Below are 9,368 nucleotides of genomic sequence, written 5' to 3'. Positions count from 1 at the left end.
TATCAATTTGAAGTTGAACGAACTCTATCAAGGCCACCCCCCTAGGACACTCTTGAGGTTGAACGAACTTTATCAAGGCTATTTCCCAAGGCACTCTTGAGTCACTGAACTCTTACATAACTGATTTCTCTGGTTTTGAGTGTTAGTTGCGCAATGATACAGCCCTAAGGCCCTTTTGAGGCTCATTGAACTCCGAACAAATCCTGACAATGCGGTTTTACCTTTCTTGATGCTATAGTGGAACAGATTGCATAATGATCTAAGATGTTGGCTAAAGATTTTCTGATGATTTCAGAATTATTTGACTGGCATACTCTGGATGCTTTTACGAAACCGGTCATTAAATGAATATAAAGTGGGATCTTAAATGTTTTATATTAAAAGGCACCGAGAATAGAATTTTAGAATAGAAATTCAGAACAATCCTTCGAAATCTAGAATAATCGGTAGAAATCAGGGGACTATGGATGTGATGACGCCCATAGAGGGTAAGCTATACTATTGGAGTTACTGCAAAATCTTCATACAGAATACAAAATACGTTTTGTGCTCTGTTTTACACAAGAAATTCGGTGAAAAGAAATCCCGTAGTGAGGGGGCTATGGATTTGACAATGCCCATAGTGGGTACACTATTGGAGCTACTACAAAAGTATATATTTTAGGCGGTGATACGACAGCCCTTAGTCATCAATGACTCAACCTCCAAAGAGCCCAGTGCCCCACTCCCCCACCCCCCCACTTTTTACCCACCATCAAATTTTTACAATAGAATTTTAATATTATTGAAATAAAAGAAATAAAAAAACAAAGCAACCCCCCAACTTTCTACCCCCTCCCCATTTTTATACTTTTTTTGAAGTCTAATTCCTTTTAACTTTTATTTTAGTTTTTTATTTATTTAACATAAAAGTTTTTTGATGATTCCTTTAGTGGGTATACTATCGGAGCCACTACAAAAAATCGTACACATTTTAGGCGATGATACGACAGCCCTTAGTTATCAACGACTCAACCTCCAAAGACCCCAATGCCCCTCCCCTAACTTTTAACCACCCCACCCCTACTTTATACCTCCTCCCAAAATTTATTCCCCCCCCCCCCCAACTTTTTATCCTCCAAACGTCTCGAAGTTAAAAAAGAAATATCATGAAGAAAAAAACATCTCACAGTAAAAAAAACATCACAAAGAAGAAACATCGTCTCAAAATTGAAAAAATTTCTCGAAGAAAAAAATGTATCGAAATAAAAAAAAAATATCTCGAAGTTAAAACAAAAGCGTCACGAAGAAATAAAATGCTATGAAGAACTTAATTTCTAAAGAGCTCAATAATACCGATGAACAAATCCATATTTAACATGTGACTGAAACCATGCTAAAAGTTGTGTATGACCTGGAAATGGAATAAGTGTCATGTCAAGAGAAAACATGATAAATCACTTTATGGAGTGAATTCAAAACACTCAATTTTGTATAATGATATTAACAAACATGTAATATTGTACAAGATAAGTTACGTAATAATTTCCACGCTTAATTTGCATGCAATATATACCAAGAGTCTTATGACTCCTCCCCGCAATGAATTCTACGGGTTTACGGGATAGTTTTAAGTCTCCTCCCCCTAGCCATAGAAAAAAGAAACCAGATGTGCAACTATTGGAGCCAACGAAATATAGCACAATCGATTATTCTTACCTTGAATGTTAGTCGCGCAATGATTTAATCCTAAAGCACTTCGATTCTGTGGTGGTCAATGAACTACTATTACTTTTGCTATTGCGAAACAAGTATTTTTACCTTGAGCAAAGGAATAAAAGTTTGATGAAGTACTTCTAGTTGCGCAATGAACTACTACTTTCGCTAATACGAAACAAGTATTTCTAACCTTGAGCAGCTTGATGAAGTAATTCTCTGCTTAAGTACTACATTAATAACTTCAAAGATGATAGGACTATATGACACAGAATTTTTTTGTTTGAAAAATCATCTTGTGGTGTTATATTTGAATGTGCATTTTTGTTATTGTCTATGAAACTCGAAGAAATAGACCGTTATCATTGAAAAGTGAACTATAATATGTTTGAGTATGATAAAATCTTGTGGATTACTAAATTACGCTATATAAACAGACTGGGATTCTACGACAGAGTGATTAAACCACCTAATAAAAGTGGTCAAGAACTGTTCAGGAAGAAGTCAGTGAAATATGCAGTTTTTTCGGGGTTGAAGCACTGTACGTAAATGGTAATGTACCTAAAGATAATGTTTTAATTCAAAACCTTGACCCTAGAATTCCACTTTTAAATTTAGAAGAGTTTAAATGTCCTAAATTTGAAGGGACTTATCACCGTCCCGAAGACGAGGTTAGGATCTTCTCGCAGTGGATGCCAAGGGGCATAACTGGTAGTAATAAGTGCATAAGACACGATAAAAACTATTCTATATTACGGGATCCTCGTTTGTGGATGTTTAATAGTGAACTTTAAGTATTATTTTTATGTAAATATGTGTTTTTTCAAAAAAAATCCTTTTTAATATGTTTAAGCAATGCATATCTTTAAGCTTAACCCGTCTTTATTCTTTAGAATAGTTCTAGTTCACAAGTAAAATCCTAGTCCAGATATACCTGGAGTAGGATTTTACTTATGAACTAGAACTATTCTAAAGAATAAAGATGGGCTAATCTTAAAGATATGTATTGCTTAACAAAATTAGAGATAACCATTTACAAGCAGTAGGCTATATAGAGCTATCTAGTGGATGTGTTATCTAGTGGACTAGCTAACTTTATGCTAGTGGATGTGTCTTTTGAGTCCACTTCAAAGTTTATAGTCCTCACCACTTCTTCCGTAAAATCTTATATGCGCCCGCAGCATAAGTTACAGGTCTTCCCCGGGGTCGGGGGGGGGGGAGGAGTTGACTCTAAGTTTCTGTTATCTGATCGTTGGACTACTTCAAACAATATAGCAATCTCAAAATTTTTATCGGATACATTTAGGAAAAAAGGGTGTGTCCCTCTGATACCTTTTGACTCATAAAAAGGTAACTAGAACTTTCAATTTCAAATCAAATGAACAGCTTCTGAAGTTTATACGGCCTCTTTTTACATAAAAACCTTATATGCACCGGGGTATAACTTAAAAAACTTGGCCCTCTTCTCTGGGGGTCTGTGTCAACCTTGGAGATTTTATTATCTGATGTTTGAACTATTTTAACAAAATGTATATCTCAAAATTTTTATCGGATTGGTTTGGGGAAAAAAGCGTCTGTAGGGGGGGGGGGCTAATTGCCCTTCGATCTATTTTGATGCTTTAAAATTGAACTAAAACTTTCAATTTTCAATCAAATGAACCCTCTCTGGAGTTTATACGAGCATACCTTCTATAAGAACGACATTTGCCCCCAGGGCATAGCTGATTACGCCTGTACCCGGGCCCTGGGGGACTGTGTCGATCCCGGAGCATTAATATCTGATGTTTGAACTATTTTTAACAAAATGGCCATCTCAAAACTTTTATCGGATGGGTTTAGGGAAAAAAGGCGTAGAGAGGGGAGAGGCTAGTTGCCCTCCGATCTCTTTTGACTCTTAACAAGTGAACTAGAACTTTTAATTTCCAATCAAAGGAACCCTCCCTGAAGTTTATTCGCGCATCCCTTCTATAAGAACTGTATTTGCCCCCAGGGCATAATTTACAACGCCTACTCTCGGGGCCTAGGGGGTTTTGTCGACACCGGATTTTAGTTATCTGACCTTTGAACTATTTTCAAGAAAACAGTCATCTCAAAATTTTTATCAAATGAGTTGGGTGGAAAAAAGCGTGGAGGGGAGGGTCTAATTGTCATCCGATCCCGTTTGACTCTTAAAAAGTGAACTAGATCAATTTTTTATATACTTTTAATGAATTGAAGTTTTTGAAGAAGTTTTTTTTATTATGAAAAGAGTAGGTGACATTAGATAAATTATGAGATATTTTTAAAGAAAATTTGAAGATCACCGAGAGGAGAGGAGGTGGGATTTTTCTTAAAAAAAATAAAAAAAGGGAACTAGAACTTTCAATTTCCAATCAATTAAGCCCTCTCTGAAGTTTTTACAAGCATCCCTTCCATAAGAACCATATATAGCCTACCCCAGTGCATAACTTATAACACCTGTCCCCGGGCCTGAGGGGTTGTGTCGACACCGGAGTTGTGTATATCTGATGTTTTAACTATTTTGAAAAAAAAATGGCTTTCTCAAATTTTTTATTGGATGGGTTTGGGGGAAACGGGCTGGGGAGGAGGGGCTAGTTGCCCTTGGATCTCTTTTGACTCTTTATCGGATTTATCATCCGATCGGATTTGACTCTTTATCAAATTTTTTATCGGATGGGTTTGGGGGAAACGGGCAGGGGAGGAGGGCCTAGTTGGCCTTGGATCTCTTTTGACTCTTAAAAAGTGAACTAGAACTTTCAATTTCAATCAAATGAGCCTTCTCTGAAGATTATATGATTATCCCTTCCATAAGAACCATATATGCCCCCAGGGCATAACTTACAACGATTGCTCCCGGACTCTGGGGAATTGTGTCGGCACCAGAGTTTTTTTTTATTTGACCTTTAACTATTTTTAAAAAAATAGCTATCTCAAAAATTTTATCTGATGCATTTGGGGAAAAGGGCGTAGGGGGGGGGGGGGGGCTATATGCCCTTCGATCACTTTTTACTCTAAAAAAGTGAACAACAACTTTCACTTTCCAAACAAATTAACCTTCTCTGAAGTATATTTGAGCATCCCTTCCAAAAGAAGCATATATGCCCCAGGGCATAACTTACAACTTCTGCTCCCGGGCCCTGGGGGTTGTGTTGACACAGGAAATTTTGTTATCTGACCCTTGAACTATTTTTAACAAAACGGCTATCTCAAAATTTTTATCTCATGCATTTGGTGGAAAAAGAGCGTTGGAGGGGGGGGGGGGGGCTAGGTGCCCTCCGATCACTTTTGACTCTTAAAAAGTCAACTACAACTTTCAATTTCATATCAAATCTCTCTGAAGTTTATACGAGCATCCGTTCCATAAGAATCATATACGCCCCAAGGGCATAACTTACAACGCCTGCCCCCGGGCCCTGGGGGGCTGTGTCGACACCAAAGTTTGTGTTATCTGACTTGAACTATTTTTAACAAAATGGCTACCTCAAAATTTTTATCGGATGTATTCGGGAATGCATCCGAGAATTCTAGCAATCCTGATGGGTGGTATGTGGTTATAACTCCATTGCGCGGTCAAGACGGTCGATGAAGCACCGCAATCTTGACAGAAAGCTATAGTACTTTTGGCCTGGGATGCATATGAGGTGTCTTTAGGGATAGACCTCCTCTAGAAAACTTGAGTTTTTACGATTACTCGAACTTTGTAAGATTGCACATAGGATGGGAGTTCAGCTATAACAAAAGACCCATGTAGAACGCATGCATAGAAGTGGTTGCTGCGGTTCAGGACATAAATTTGTCATACAGCAGCAAACTTTACGTTTTCAAAGAAAATGGTGCCATTTTTATACCGTCAATGAATGTGATTGAAACTTTTTAAATATTTCATGGGATTCTAACAAGCGCTTCATACTAAATCAGTTTTGATTGGTAAGAGTTTGTGTTTAATTTAGTATATATTTGTTCTAAACAATAAAACAGAAATTCTAATTGCTTTTGTGGAGCAAAAAATCATATATTGGCATAGAAACTGAAAGTAATTCGTCACGCAGGAATTTTTCTATCTAAGGGAATATTTGTTTGAGCTTTCTTATTTAACATAATCTTATTCATTCGCATTACCTGTTATTTTTTATTTTATTTTTTTTTGCCTTCACTCTTCTCTCTTACTATTGGCATCCAGTTAAATTTCCGAATAAAAAGGGGTAAACATTGGTTTCACTTTTTTTATATTTTCTTTTGATATTTTGGAAATAACAAAATCAAGTCATTTGAGATTCTTGGATAAAACCGTAATACGTTGGAGATTTAAGCAGATTTTTTTTGTTGATGATACCAGCATTTTGAATAAAACTCCCCAGTCTTGAATTTTAATATACTTTTTATAAATAAAAACCATCTTCAATTTTTATCATTTTTACCCCCTGTCAGTTTTTTGGAATTCTAAGATATAGGTATGTTACATAAACTACGAAGCAATCATTTTTGCTCATTCTACGTTTCAACTTCGCTCTTTACTTCCGCCAGAAAATCTTTTTTTTTAAATTAATAGCAACAAAAGGAAAAAAAAATCCTAGAAAACCTTTCATCTTGCGAAATATCTATATCATTACTACGATTCCATAAAAATCATTGCCGGGGTAAATTCTAATTTCGTTTATATCAACTATGATATGAAAAGCCCCTCCTGAATTCACAAGTGTCATCAATGTCGCTTTCCCTTTTTACATCCTGGACTGAGGAGAAATCAAATCAATTGGAAATGCAATAAGTATGGAAAATTTCTCTTGCTTCACAGATTCCGAAAACTTCTTTGGCATGGCACCTCTTTGTCTCATTCCTGTAGTGAAAGTGAAAAATAAATTGCACCTCGATGATACAAATGAAGGGTCTTATTAAAACATTTCTTAAATAATAATTCAAAAGCACTTTCAAATTAGATAAGTATTATCCGACTAGTAGGAATGGGCGGGGGTAATGCTGCCTACTTTGGGAACCATTATCTGGCTTTTATAACTAGTTCTCGTTTTCCCCTTTATTTCATATGTCTGATTGAAGCATTAAAATAATTAACATGAAACAAAGACCTGCTTGATAAGAACGCTACTTCGAGGGATCTCAAAGAGACTCCTCTAAGTACCTTTCTTTCCGTTCTCCTTTGCTTTCTGAATGGCAAGCAGAATAAGAAATATCTATTAAAATATTTAAGTAAACGAAACCACGCCAAAATGACTCATCTCTTGTACTTGTACTTGTTGTACCCTAATTGCTCAACTTTTGTTCTTACTGTACATAGGAAATCTGGACTTGTCTCAAGGAGTAAATGAAATGATTTTGCACAATAAACAGAGTATGGTGTATATTAGAATGTAGAATATTGAAATTCTATCGCTAGAATTTAACATTTCAGATTTTAATAAAAAATTAAAGCGATAAACATTGGCAGCATGCACTTCCAATGGAGAAAAATGAAACTTATTAGTGTTACATTGGTATTATTTAAATTTTTATATCAAAAATAAATTCGCATAATGGTGGGAAGGGGGCATCCATGGGCGTACGTAGCTTCTTGTCTAGGGGGTAGGGGCAGCCGATTCTGTGATGAAGCGCGGGGGGAGCTGAAGTTATATTGGTAATACAAAACCTTACATTACCAGCAAGTTCTGTCATACCTATGAAATCTTTATTAATAAGTAATCACCAAAAATAATAAATCATCAATAAGCTTCAGACTTTTTTTTTCTCATTCCAGCTTTTACAACCATCTACCTTTTATCAACTGCTTTTTTAGCCATCTACCTTTTTTCAACCATCTGATTTTTCAGTCATATTTAGTATAAATTTGAAGTTCTAGCGGGGGACAACTGCCCCCCTCTGCCCTACTGTCCGTACGCCAATAGGGGTATCTCCCCTAAAGGCCGTCAGACTTATTTCGTGCAATTCATATTTTTGTTATTCATATTATTTCATTATATTCATACTAAATCCAAACTGGTTATCTCTCTCAAGCATATTATTAGTCACAAAAGGTAGTAATACATGCTCAAGAACTCAAGAACTAAAAGTGCAAGAGACAGCAATAGGTCGGTAAGAAAAGCAAATTAAAGGAGAATTTCCCCTCTTTAAAATTGAAGAAACAGTACCACACAAAAAACTCTCCGGCACACTAGAAGTACAAACACACATCTGGAAAAGAAGGTGTAGACGGTCAATAAGGAGGGAGCAATCTAATAAAAGGTGAAATCTAGATATACCATTATTATCAACATTATCTGATTTAAGTTTCTTAATTGTTTCAACTACGGATGAAAGAGAAATAGGAATAAAAAGACGCTGAGACAGGGGGGTACTAAAAATGGCATAAAGAGAATTAGTATATAAAGAATGCACACGGTAATTAACATTAGAAAAAATAGACGAGTTATGGTCATGCCAAGCAGAGGCAGGAAGGCAATCACTACTTGGCATATAACTTCTAATCGACTCAGAATTAATAAATTTTCGCCATTCTCTCTTTGACATTGGAAAATCCATATCACGATAACGCACTGACTTAAGATATTTTTTTATATTCACTGCGCGTCTTACGTTTAAGGTCAGATACAATTCCACAAGGCGGTCTATCACATTCATTCCATACTTTTAACCAAAGCTTTGCTTTATTTTTCTAAGTTTTTAAATTAGGATCTAAATACCAAATAGGTTTTTGCGTACCACATCTACGTAGCTCGTTGCAGCGGCACTGTAACTGCCTCGGCATCTTTTAGACATTAAATAAAAAAAACAAGTTTTTTAAACTGAAAGTAAGGAGCGACATTAAAACTTAAAACGAACAGAAATTATTCCGTATATGAAAGGGGCTGTCCCCTCCTCAACGCCTCGCTCTTTACGCTAAAGTTTGACTCTGTCTCACAACTTTATTTTTTAAAACAATAAAAAGTTTGACTTTCTCACAACTCTATTTTTTAAAACAATAAAAAACTTTAGCGTAAAGAGCGAGGCGTTGAGGAGGGACAGCCCCTTTCATATACGGAATAATTTCTGTTCGTTTTAAGTTTTAATGTCGCTTCTTACTTTCAGTTTAAAAAACTTGTTTTTTTTATTTAATTTTTGATCGTTTTTTAGTTAATGCAGCTTTTATTTGCATAAAAATTTTACTTTTCTTTTGTTAAATGGATGTCTTTACAAATTAACTTAAGTAACTAACTTCTATGTTCGTATATTTTTCTTCTGGCAAAAAATACAAAGTTGCAGATTTTTGCAGATATGAGCTTGAAACCTATGTAATATGGTTTTCTGATACGCTGAATCTGACGGTGTGATTTTCATTAAAATTCTTTCACTTGTAGGGGATGTTTCCCCCTCTTTAAAAAATCGAGTAAATTTTCTCAGGCTCGTAGCCTTTGATGAGTAATACTAAACTTAATAAAATTTATATATTTAGGATCAGCATTATAAACACATTCTTTTGATACATTTATTGACATCAAAATTTCGTTTTTAAAAGTTTCGATTACTATTGAGCCGTATCGCTTGTTTTTTTTATTGTTTTTTTTTATTACGTATATGTTATTAAGTATATGAAGGGGTTCTCACCTTAGTCAATACAACGCTATTTAATTTAAAATTAAAAAAAAATTTTTATTAACAAAACCCAGAATAACAAAGACCGTTTA

Source organism: Artemia sp. Qi Xiang Cuo, chromosome 17 (genome assembly GCF_049724085.1).
Source record: "Artemia sp. Qi Xiang Cuo chromosome 17, ASM4972408v1, whole genome shotgun sequence".
Taxonomy (NCBI): domain Eukaryota; kingdom Metazoa; phylum Arthropoda; class Branchiopoda; order Anostraca; family Artemiidae; genus Artemia; species Artemia sp. Qi Xiang Cuo.
Note: the sequence above shows the minus strand (reverse complement) of the source record.